This window comes from Podarcis liolepis (genome assembly GCF_965112155.1).
Source record: "Podarcis liolepis genome assembly, chromosome: 6".
NCBI lineage: Eukaryota > Metazoa > Chordata > Lepidosauria > Squamata > Lacertidae > Podarcis > Podarcis liolepis.
The window spans coordinates 44,500,814-44,513,615 of record NC_139559.1 but is presented as its reverse complement, the minus strand read 5'-3'; the positions used below and the strand labels follow the sequence as shown (position 1 = coordinate 44,513,615).

The following is a 12,802-nucleotide window of genomic DNA, read 5'->3' as shown; positions in this document are numbered from 1 at the left end:
TCTTCTCTATTATTATTATTGTACACTGCCCAGAGAGAGTGTGCGTCATTATTGGACAACTGATAAATAGAACAAACAAACACAGACATGCACACACACTATTGTAGGTCTTTTGTTTTTACTGGCTTCTGTAAAGCATAGTTGTTGTTGTTGGAGGTAAGGAAACATTTTACTTAATTATAAGGGCATGCTTTAAATAAAAGAATCTCACAACTGAGTGAATTAGCATGTTGTATTGTGGCTTATTGCAACACTCATGACACTTCCAGCCTCCTTGACAAGGCCTTTGGGCTAACAGCAAAATGAGACCATGACTGGAAGGATGTCCATTAAGTTGCCCACTATCTGTTCTATGTCACGGAAATGCCAAAGAAAAGGCAAATAACAGAAAGCAGAGGACACAGAGTCCAGCAAACTTTTGTAACTGCAGTTGCACTGTACCCCCCCCCCAACAGTAGGGACTATCAGTTATCCCTTTGACTTAAGTATATGTTAGGGTTGCCATATGCCCAGAATTTCCCAGACATAGACGGTGTTTGGCCATTGAAAACAGTGTCCAGGCAGAAATCACTACACTGATGTCCGGGAAAATCCGGACATATGGCAACCCATGTCGGAAGTGTAGATTTTGGCATTTCCCCTTAAAAATAGCTCAGAAATTTATTTATTTTTAAAAAAGATTTTGCTGAACAACTTTGCCAAAAAAGCTCAAAGCTCAACAACTTTTGTGTCGGGATTTTCACTTTGTCACTCTTTCCTGCACAGTGACATCACCCGACCCATTCATTACTATGAATGGCTGCTGAAGCACATCAGAATGGACATATTTATTCATGTTAACATATGAAAGACCAGCTACTTCCCTACAAACCTTATCGGGTGTTTAGTACTTCCAGTACTGCAGAACAATATGCATGACCACCAGAATCAAATTCCCAGTCCACAGCTTTGCTGCCTTAGCAGCATGCTGGAATGTACCCTAGAATAAGATGCTTCAATTAAAAGAATGATTTCAGAGATAGAACCATGTTAAAACAAAATAAAAAAATTCCTTCCAGTAGCACCTTGGAGACCAACTAAGTTTGTTATGGGCTTTTGTGTGCATGCGCACTTCTTCAGATACCTTTCATGCATGCACACGAAAGCTCATACCAATAACAAACTTAGTTGGTCTCTAAGGTGCTACCTAGCAGTTCGAAAGCACGTCAAAGTGCAAGTAGATAAATAGGTACTATTCTGGTGGGAAAGGTAAACGGTGTTTCTATGCGCTGCTCTGGTCTGCCAGAAGTAGCTTTGTCATGCTGGCCACATGACCTGGAAGCTGTCTGCGGACAAACGCCGGCTCCTTGGTCTATAGAGCAAGATGAGTGCGCAACCCCAGAGTTGTCCGCAACTGGACCTAACGGTCAGGGGTCCCTTTATCTTTTAAGGAGCAACTGGAAGGAATTTTTTTTATTTCGTTTTGACTACAGCAGGCCAACACGGCTCCCTACCTGTATCTAGAACCATGTTAATTTGCTCATAAGCACCCTTCCAAAAATAAACAAGGAGTAGGCTGCTCCAAAACACATGGTCCAGTTTTTTTCGTGACCTACAATACCTATAAGCAAATATTATTAGTTATCAGTCTCTTTGCTGGAGTTCAATGAACCCAAAACATAATCTTCTGCTAAATCAGCGAAGAGCTACCAAGGCAGATCAGTGGGACTTAAACACAGTTTAACATTGCAACTGGCAATACAAATCACACTATCTGGTGCTCTCACAGACTTTTAACTGTGCTTTTAACTGAATGGAAATCAGGTAGATGCTGAGATGTTGCTATAGTGTCAGTAATGGCATGATTTTGTTGCTGATGCTGGTTTGATGATAACATGATTAGAAGATGCATCGTATAGGCCACTTACTGCCTGAATCCTAATTGATTACATATATATCAGAGACCCGGATCTTTCCATCTAGCTTATCACAGGAGCAGACATTTTTAATGAAGGTGTGATCACACAGGAAACATATTTTTCTACCTTAAGCAAAAATTATCAGAGCCAACAAATCAGGCAGCTGTTCAGACAAAGGTGACCCCACAAGCTGCTGAAAAATCCCAGCACTCATCTGCAAAGAGCCATTGTTTCATCTCCGCAAATGAGAAAGGCACCTAAGTTTTGGTCAGACCATTTCAGTATGGGAAGGCTGACTGTGCATGGTGGCAGTGGCTCCCTTTGGTGACCTGACAGCTGGCTTGCCTGCATATGCAGGAATGGGAACAGATGGTCATTGGCTGTGGATATAGATACATATGTTTTATTTTTTGTTTCCATTTCTAGAATGGCCATCAACCAAAGTCCTGCCAGCGCCTTGCAAAGATCAGTAAAATACTTTTATGGTGGGGTGGGTGGCTGCTTGACCATTTCAGTTTAGCATACAGTATTAGTGTGGATGTTCTTTAGTTATACATATATGTGCAGCACAAAGGCTGTAGGTTTCAATTTGGGGTTATAAGCGTAAGATGGAATGATGCTCATTTGTGCTGTGAATATATATATCTTATGGGACTTCTGGTTCAGCTATGGAGTTAGGACCAAACCGGACATAATAAGGAAGATGTGGAATTGAATCTGCCCACCCCTTTTATGACTTTAAAGCAGCTGTGGAGGCAGGGCTCCATTTGGCCATTTCCCATCTCCCACTCTGTGAAGCCAAGTTTGTGGGTAGAAGAAAGAGAGAGCACACGACACCTATACCTTGCTTCTCTTCCTCCTCTAGCCAGGCTAATAGTTGCTTTGAGGGGTGAGGCTAAACTATTCTCTCCCTGCTGCATTACTGCTCTCATCAGAAGCACATTGTCAGGCTCTTGGCTTCCTCTCCCCCTTTAGCAGTAGATAAGCAGAACAAAGAGAAAGGAGTCTCTTACCAGTTAGAAAATTTTAATTATCACAGTGGGGGAACAAAGAATCCATTCCTAGGAATTAAGGTGCTCCCAATTAAGGGTTCCACCCACTTCCTTCATTGTCATCCACGTCACTACCGTGTCTTGCAGCCTGATCTTACAACCACTGTGTTTTCTGTGCTGCCACCTTATCTGCTCTTCTTGACCTTGGGCTGAGTGGATGGACACTTTCCAGCAACAGTGAGTCTGCTAACACACACTCTCTCCCAGTTCTCCTCCTCCTAGCTGTTCCCCACCCAGTACTTCCCAGCTTCTGCCTTCTGAACTATGTCCCTCTTGAAACCACTGTTCCAAATCTATACTGTCCTCCTGCTCCTGGGAAGATTCAGGATCCTGATCCAGGGGAAGGAGAGGCTCCCACCATTCCTCCTTAGTGCAGCCCTCCTCAGCACGGTCCCTGACACACATGCACCATATGGTTGCCTCTTTTTAAATTGCTTATTCTTACTTTGCTTTATTTGCTTATTTTTGATCTGTGGGATAACCAGCCTCTATAACTAACATGCTTAAGTCAAATCAATGTGTGAAGGAGTTAATACCATAGAGTAAGCTGTCCTACTAGGCTTAACTAGTCACTCCCTCTCACCTTGGGAAGAAGGTAGTCAAGCCTATTGTACCTCAGTCTAGGCACAAAGCTCATCGTGAGGAGGTCTGAGCAGGTTGCTACAGCTCAGACTACGTGGCTCTCACAAGCCACTCTTGAATCCCTATACCAATAGTATTTCACCACTGTAACTAAGCCAAATTTCACTGCCTGTACAACTTTTTCAGAATGCTGTATGAAAAAGCACATAAATCTGATCTTTGGAGAGTTTGTAAGTAAACCATTTTTAACTTGCTAAATGTGTGGTCTTTTTCTCTATGCTAGAGGAAGAGGGAAGTTTTGGAACTCACAAGAGCATATTTTAAAAGTCTAACAGCCTATATTTCCATGCTGCATATTTTGTGATTTTAAATCTCTGCTAGGGTTCTCTCACCAAAGAGTATTTGCCCCAAACTTGGATCCTGGCATCCAGGGTTTTTATATTGTTTTCCTTGTACAAACATGATCATGGATCGCCCACATCGTATCTTGTTTAGCCCTTAGAATTTGTGTAGATGGGCAGTTTTTGTGTAGCACATATAAAGGAGTATGGACAGCTGCATGTGCAAATGATTTCTGTGTGGGAAGGCGAGACGGGCCATGGCGTACGTTGGCTGCTGTCGTTCAAAGGCCACATAAAGGGGTTGTGGTAGATGAAGACATTTTTCTTTGGTTGTGCGAGTAAGGCCGTGTGTGTGTGTGTGTGTGTGTGTGTGTGTGTGTGTTGTTTCATTAGTGGGGTGGTCTTGGAAGGTGCTGTTGGCACGTGTAATCCTGCATAGACTTCTCTCTATTAGTCTCCAAAGGAGCTAAAATCTGGAGGGATAAGATGCCGGAGTCGCAGCCAAAGGCTGTAAAATCTGAGGTTGAAATGTAAAGGAAAAAGTGACAAGGGGAAAGGGCGGTCTGCTCCACCTTGCAGGGGCTGTACTGGAATGTGTTTGCATGCCAGGGTATGCAGTGCCTGAGTGTGTGTTAGCAGCAGTGTTGAGTTAGTAATATGAACCCTATACAAATACCTCCAGGGCAGACAGGTCCATTTCAGGCTGTGTTTATTTAATAAAGAGCCAGTGAAGTAACTGCAATTTCATTGTCAATTTACTAATGCGTTACAGTTATGTTTCTTAACCTCATTGTTTGGGCTCAGAAGCCAGCGCTACCCAGCCAATTGCCCCCCACCATTCCCCCTTTGAGTGTAAAACACATTTTATTATGACTAGAATGTCTTCTATTTATTAAAAGCGGGGATTAAAGACCCTCACCAACTCCCCTCGACACATATACCCAGCTAGGCGATGGGTTGGTTTATTAAGCTAATGAAAGTATCTCACTTATATACATTTACTTAGGCACCTTCATATTTGAAAAGTTTATCTGGGCAGAATGCAACTGAAAGGAAAATGTGGCTGAAAGGAGAATTGTCTGTCTTTGTGGTTTGAGGAAGTTAGTCACACTCTTTTGGATGGGAATTCTGGATTGAAACAATGTCCAGGAATATTCGTACATTAGCGCAACACACAGCGTCTCTCCACAAATCCTACTCCCCCCCTGCAACAAATTTGTTGCCTGGCAGAGCCATCCCATGGTCGTTGGTATGCTGCCGGAACACCAACATCTTGTACAACTTCCAGAAAGTGATAGCATCTAATAATTTTACAAAACACACAAAAATTGGCATAATGTCAGCATAGCATACCTGGGATCCTCTGTGCTCCCAGAAGCAAAGCTGAAAAGAAAACAGTATCACTTTAAGCAAGAGACAGCATCAGACACACCTCTAGCATCCATGGTAATGTAACCAAGACCCATACATAAAAGGTGACATACCACCCTTTCAAAATCTTGTGGTTCATTTATTTCTAGGCTGCTTTTCAGGGTTGCCCCTTTCAAGGTGGCCCCAAACATGTTAATAACAAACAATAACACAAACCCTAATATACAATCTAAAATGAGGGTTCTTAAGCTTTCTGTCTCCAGGGCCTACTTGAGATGACTGAAACTTCGTGAGGCCTACCAGTCACAAAATGGTGCAGCTGGAGCCATGTCACGTTACAAAATGGTGACAGCGTTTAGCACAATCAGCTGGCAATTACTGGCATCATTTTCTACTGGAAATCACAAAATTCTTTGCTACAGCATTTTCCTTGTGGTAAAGAGTTCCGTAGTCATCTTTCCTCTTGGAAAGATTAGGCATTAGCTTTGGAAGGATTTTAATACTGCTAGTTTCTTCTAGCCTTCCTTTTGCTTGCACTTCCTTCTGTAACACCTTCTCTATCTTATGCCGTTCATTTCTACTCCCGGTTTACTATTTTAAAAATAATTAACTTTTATCTGTTTGTGGTTTTGTTCTATGCCTTCTCGGGCGGCTTCCCCTCAGAGGAGGGAGTCCTCTTTTCCCTCTGCAATTTTTCTTCTCAGCTACCATTACTCGCCATGCCGGGAGTTGCAGGTGCTGACATCAGTCCAACTAAAAGGCGACAGTACGGCCAGAAATCTGGGTGGGTTGAGGCACCAAGCGGTCCTTGGCCCACCATTTGTGATCTAAAACACAATAACACCTCTAAAAAACATCACCACAGCAGATAAAAACAACACCAGCAGACTGAAACAAAACAAACATAAAGAAATTTGGAATACTGACTGGAGTCTAGAGAAGGGGACATGAAAGGAAGAAAATATTGATGGTTTGAAGAGTTCTTTGGCAGCTGTGGCTGTGGATATATTACTGTTTATATTCTGGCTCCAGTGTGCTCCCACTGCTGGGGTGTTTTTTTTGAATCTGTGTATTCACACTGCATTACCTATGATCAAGAGGTAGCCCATAGTTTCTTGCTAAATACTGCCGTTTCATGAGTTCTACCCCAAACCAGCTTCAATCTGACTTGAAAACAGTAGCTATATTCCATTCAGGATCCCTGTGGGCAGGTGGTCCTACATGTCTGACATCAGCATGGGTGGAGGAGCACCTCACTTCCCACCCACCTTTCTCAAAACCAGGGGTGTATGAGGAGATGATCACAGCAATAATGGCAACCCGGTTTCTGCCTCCGCGCTGGGCTCCTGCCGCCCAAACAGGGCAGTGATGCTCTTGGGTTGCACCCTAGGCTTGGTGAGGGGGAAGAAGGGATCTAGGAATAGCCAGAGCCCTACTGAACTCAATGAGACTTGTTTCTGGGTAGTCATGAACAGGTTTGCACTGTCAGGCTGAAATCTTATGCTTTTACATTTGCTTAGAAGTAAGATGACAGCTGCACAGAGTTGGGGGTGGGCAGAGAGGTGGGAAAGCACCCAGGCAATTCACATCAGGTGAGGCCATCTCTGCCCCTTTTCCACCCACCGGTGTGGCCAAACAGCATCAAAGAGCAGTGTAACAATGTGCAAAATTGAATTGAAACACAACAGGGGCAATCTTGCTGCATTTTAAGCTGGTGGTGTTTACACAGCCTTAATCTTCAGGTACAAGCTTTTCTTTTTTTACAACTTAATTTTTCAGTTAGGGTACAGACATTTCTCATCCCTTAAAAGCAGGGGAAATAGTATGATTTACAGCATAGGGTGGCGGGGTGAGCAGAGACTTCTTATTTCCTCAAAATTTCAAATAAGACTCCTATTACCAGGTAGAAGTATGTGGATTTAAATTTGTGTTTGTTCTGCTGATGTCAGTGGAAGAATGCCATTTGACCCGTCTCAAAATGGAGGACATTTTCAGCCCTCTCTGGCCATCCCAACGAAAAGGGGAGTTGTCCAGGTCCCTGATTTTTAAGTTCTTCCTGTGGAAAATATGGGAAACAGCATGAAGAAAAAGCAAAATAAAAAATAATTCTCATTTGAACCAACTGGAAAGAATACCAGGAAAATATCATTAAGGCTGCAATTCTTTATCTGGAGCATTGAATTCAGTGGGACTTACATCTAAGTAGACATACATAGGATTGTACTGTAAGGCTGGAATCCTAAACACGCGTTCCATTCTGCACTTTTTCCTGAGTAAAGCACCCATTGGATTAGAGTGTTAATTACATTGGCCTTTTCCTCAATTGGCTCAACAAAATTCAGTCCATGTGCCTTTCTTGATTGTGAGATTTTGGTGCTCAGCACCACTTCCCTGAACCCATGCCATGGTGCAACACTATATAGGATCTGATTATGCTGTTGGAAATACTGATTAAAAGGAACAGGGCAGCTGGAAAAGTGATCAAGAAGAGATGAGCCGAAAGACATGCTTAATTTACGAAGACTTGAGGAGCTCCATCTTTTAAGAGTGACTTGATTAGAGCAGGAAAAAGGTTGGTTGAGAAATGAGCCTACCATCTTTGGAACAATGATTGTTTTCTCCCCATTCTCAGTTTTTAAAAAATGGACAAAAATTTAGTTGTGGTTGGCATTCACTATTCCGATGCCTTTAAATCTTTGCACACAAGATTGCTCACCTCACTAACAAAAATAACACCAAGAAAATAAAAAAAGTTTTCAATTGTATAATATTTAAAATTTTCAGGCCTGTTTGTTTTTTGTTTTTTAGCAACTCTTCCAATATAGAATTTTCTAGTGGTGAAATGAGGAATATAAAAAATGTTTCTACAAAGTTGGAAACTATTTTCTGACAGAAAAGGGGAAATAAAGTGTTCATCTCTGCATCTTTTGCTTAGGAATTTCTGCCTATAAAACTGCTGCCAAATTCACTTTTGGAAGACTTTACAAAGAGGTACCCTTTTCAGTACTATCCTATGCATGAGTATTCTGAAGCAAGTCCCACTGAATTTAAGGAGACTCCCTTCCAGTACATGTAAGGGCATACAAGTTTTCAGTCTGAAGGGGAGGGGATCTGAAATCAGATTCTGAAATCTATACATTGGATTGTCCAGTGTTCTGAGTTCCAGCTAACTGTTTAAACTAAAGGCTTACAATTGCGGTGTCACACTCAGACAATGTAGCAGGGCCTTTCTGTATTTATATCATACTTGCTTCGTATATTAATTCCTTCATCTTGGTTTTAAATAGCAATCTTCCTTAGGATATGTAGCAGAATAATTCCACCAGAGGAAAAAAAAAGGCTTTTATCTCTGTTCTCCTCTGTGAATGTACCAGAGGCCATATATAGTGCAGACAGCTGCCCTGCCTTGCGCTTGCCCTAACCTCTCCTCTGACCCACTCTCTTTCCTATGAAAAGCTTTAATTCAGGCTTTGAACTGAAGTCAGCAGCCGGGCAACCCTGCGATATCAACTGCCAGCTGGGAAAATTACGCGGGGAGTCTGCAGAGGGAGCTGAGAACTGGTGCAGCATCGCTCAGCTCCGGGCCTTAAAACTGGACTTGAACCAGACCTCTCTGGCAGGACGGAGGCTGCGCTGTCTCTTTGTGCAGTCATCCAAAGGGAGCAAAGCTGGGATCTCGGTGATTGCATGAGCCAGGCTTGTTCTGCAATTAGAGGGGAGATCCTAGCTAATCCCTCTCTAAATGAGGGCTAATTCCTAGTGTAAAAAACCTGTCAGCTGCTTGTTAACAGTTGCTTGGACCCTTGGTCAATTGCAGAAGGGAACTGCAGCTGGACCCTCTTTTGCAAAATGGGAACATAAATGTAAAACTTTACTAAGGCCATGTCTGCTGTGTTAATAACACAAAGCTTAAATAAGATGGTTGGGGGTGGGGGAAATACAGCAGTAGTGCTGGTGGCAGGGGGATATTTAATATTGAATTTGCTGGAGGTTTTTTTTTTAAGCAAACGTGGAAACTTTTAGACACAATCCCGGCTCTGTGTTTAAGTCATTAAAACATCTTTAAACATTTTCTGGTTTTAGTTTTCTTAGCAGCAGTCCTTTTCCTGGAATGTATTTTATTTTTCTTTTAAGTCTGTGATTATATATATATATATATATATATATATATATATATATATATAGCAAAGCCCTTTGCATTTCCAACAGTTTTTTTTTTTAAAGGGTGGGGGGAAGTAGCACAGGGTGGGGAAAGCAAGAGAACAGGGCCCTTTCTGTGTTTTATTTCTAATCCACAGGAATCCATTTTAGCCTTTTATGGCCGCTGCACTTGCTGAGAGGATTTACATTCTCCGTACGTTATCTGCAACATCGCAAGCCGTGGCTGAGGAATTGTTTCATACCTGGGCTCAAAAACACACCAGTGCTTCTGGGAGGATTTTTTTTTTTTTGGGGGGGGGAGAGACAGGGAAGCAGAGAAAGAGAAAAAAAGCAAGCCTGTGAAGAAGGGGGGGGGGAGAAGCTAAAGAAAGAGCTAGGCAGGAACTGCGGTGTGTAGAGTTCATGCCCCAGACAAACTGATGTTTAAACGTACCGGAGAGGGTATTAGAGGAACCTTTGATTCCAGCAGTGTAGCGCAGGCCTAGTCTAGAGAACAATCTGTGTGAAGAAAAATAAGAATGCTGCATTCTTTCCATGGCGATTCCTTGCTTTTGGCTTTTGCTCACACACAGATGGAACTTGGGTTCCACAGACGTTATGTGCACTTTGTTTTAACGGGAACCACCTCATATGCTACATAGATCTGGTCCATGTTAATTTTGCATGTGCTCATTCATAAATTATATTCCGTCTCATTTCCATGATGTTTTCTCTATCCATATGAAAAAGTATATTTACAATTTTTACCACAAAATAACATTTCTTTTGACACCCATATTTTATTTTGAAGTACATAAAAGAAAACATTTTGGAGCATGTATATAATAACACTGTGGTCTGAGAACAATATTGTAGAATTCGTAAAAGTGCAAAATCCAAGGAATAATTATGTTCTGCTCTGTGTATTAGACTAGGAGGTGCAAATTAGGTCAGTTTGAGAAAACAAATTCTCCTCCAACACAGCTTGATTAGAACGGAATTGATATTCATTACTTTACACTTCCCTAGAACATAATGGGTGTTCCTTATTTTAGGCAACAGACTTTACAGTGTCCTTGATTTTGGAAACTATTAATCAGACAATCACAAAATAGAGCTCTTAGATGCTGAAGAGGACAAGCTTCACTGTCCTCTAAAATAAATAAACGAACCTAGATTGTTGCTGCTAGGCAAATTTCTTTGCCAACATATTTTGTTTGATGAAAAGTTATCATTATGGGAAAGAAAACTAATGACAATTTATTTAAAACATTTATACCCCACCTTTCCACAAACACAGGCCTCTGAGACAGTTTACAAACAGAATCAAGCAGTCCATTCTAACAAAAACAAGCCAAGAAACTACAGCATTAGAAACAAAAGCAGCAGCCAACCAACAGCTTGTATATAGAAAACTAATTAAATGCCACCTAAATATTGAGCACGATACAGGTGGTGCTGTGGTTTAAACCACTTGGACTTGCCGATCGGAAAGTCGGCGGTTCGAGGCCCCGTGACAGGGTGAGCTCCCGTTGTTCGGTCCCAGCTCCTGCCAACCTAGCAGTTCAAAAGCACGTCAAAGTGCAAGTAGATAAATAGGTACCGTTCTGGTGGGAAGGTAAACGGCGTTTCCGTGTTCTGCTTAGTCATGCTAGCCACATGACCCAGAAAAACTGTCTGCGGAAGCGGACAAACACCGGCTCTCTCAGCCTGTAAAGTGAGATGAGCGCCGCAACCCCAGAGTCGTTTGTGACTGGACTTAACTGTCAGGGGTACCTTTGCCTTTTTAAATATTGAGCAAATAAAAATGTCCTTCTAGTGGCCAGCAGTGTGGGGCAGTGTTGCTTATGGGGCTTCCCAAGGTGGAGGTTGCTGCTGGTAACCAAAAGGAGATGGAGAGGGAAGAAGTCAGTGCTGTGCAAGCATAAATGGACACTCCCACCACACCTGCCAGGAAGTCTCTGGCTAAAATCTTGCCTCTTTTATGAGCTTACTAAGTGGCATTAAGCAAGCCACTCTTTGCTATGCCATCAGCAATGTAGGGCTAGTAATACCAATCTCCTTCACAACATTGATGTGCTGATAATATAATGTATGGGGAGTGCTTTAAATGCTGCAAAAACAGCATATAACACTAAATATTTTTATAACAAAATTGAGCAGGGCAGTTGGAACTATATTTTATTAAAAAAAATTTTTCCCAATTTTCAACAATTAAAGAACTAAAGATTGAGGACCTGACGAAGAATATAAAAGTATAATTCTTCAGATAATTTTAAAAAATGCATCTAGATTTTAATTTTGGGAATTATTGAAGATGTTCTCAGACCTATACAATTAAAAATATTTTCATTCATAAATCACCCTGGTGACCAATATATCTGATAATAAATATGTATTTTTAATAGAAAATCAAATTCTGGCATCTGTGTGACATCCAAGGATAGAGTGAGTTTGGAGACCCCACCCAGCTGTTTTTGCTGGATCTGGGAGTGGATCCCCGCTGTACTGGACCCCATGGAGGAGTCTGAGGTGAAAACTGCATGTACAGCTTCATCTTGAAATACACACACACACAAAATTGGCCAGCCTGTTTTTCTGGCTGACTGGCAATCCCACCAGTCCAAAAAAGGGACGCAGTCCATGCTAGGAAGATTTACAGTTTATGTTAGACAGATGAAACCTAAATAAAGATAAGAGTTTAGTATAGTATTAAAGTGGAGGAGAATCAACAGCCCATTGTGACAGCAAATCACCTTTCTATTCAAAGGCCCACAAACATTAAAAAACCACCTTGACTGATTATATGTAATGTGCCAAAGGCTGATAAGTGGAGGTGCTAAGTGGCAATGAATCTACAGTAAGAGATTTGAGTATGAGCCCCTGATGTATATTCATGCCCATATCTTTAGCATGAATGCTCTGTCCCCTCTGGGTCCAGTGTGCAGGATTCTGTTATCTGTATTCTTTTTTTTTGTGTGTGTGTGCTGGATTTTAAGAGTGTACAAATATGTTCTGTGCATGGTCGTGATGTGAGAATAAACTGTTAGGCGTACCCCCAGTCTCAAAGCAGTGAAATGTTTCAGGGCTCCCAGAATTTAGCTTGTGTTTGGCTTCCTTGGAACCAAGGTTATTGGAGATTAGTGGTGTTTTCTGTGATACACAGCCCATCTATGAATGTCCACAGACTGAGTTTAAGATGGAAGGGGCCACAGCATTGACATTCCAACAAATTCTGCTACTTCACTGAGGTTTTGGGTGGGTGGGTGGAGTCTTGAACATGCATACACACCCAAACCATTGCTCTTGGATTCTTCAGAGAGCAAGACAGACCTTGCCAGTCCATTTGTTCTCTCTCACACAACCCAGTGACATCACTTCCAGGCAGAGGGAAAGCAGAAGAAATAGTTGCCCCCTT

General features: G+C 42.0%; 1 long non-coding RNA gene across 3 annotated transcripts; it reads right to left on the bottom strand.

Moving 5' to 3' along the window:
* Positions 1-831: 831 nt before the first annotated feature.
* LOC310709827 lies at positions 832-11,524 on the bottom strand. 3 transcript variants are annotated; one of them, XR_014527683.1, is made up of 4 exons: positions 9,839-11,518; positions 7,145-7,300; positions 6,172-6,331; positions 832-979 (listed from the first exon to the last, which is right to left on the bottom strand). It is a non-coding gene; the product is annotated as an uncharacterized lncRNA (long non-coding RNA). The 3 variants fall into 3 exon arrangements; XR_014527681.1 differs by having other exon boundaries at positions 6,172-7,300; positions 9,839-11,524; XR_014527682.1 differs by lacking the exon at positions 832-979 and having other exon boundaries at positions 5,770-7,300; positions 9,839-11,524.
* Between the last annotated feature and the right edge of the window lie 1,278 nt (positions 11,525-12,802).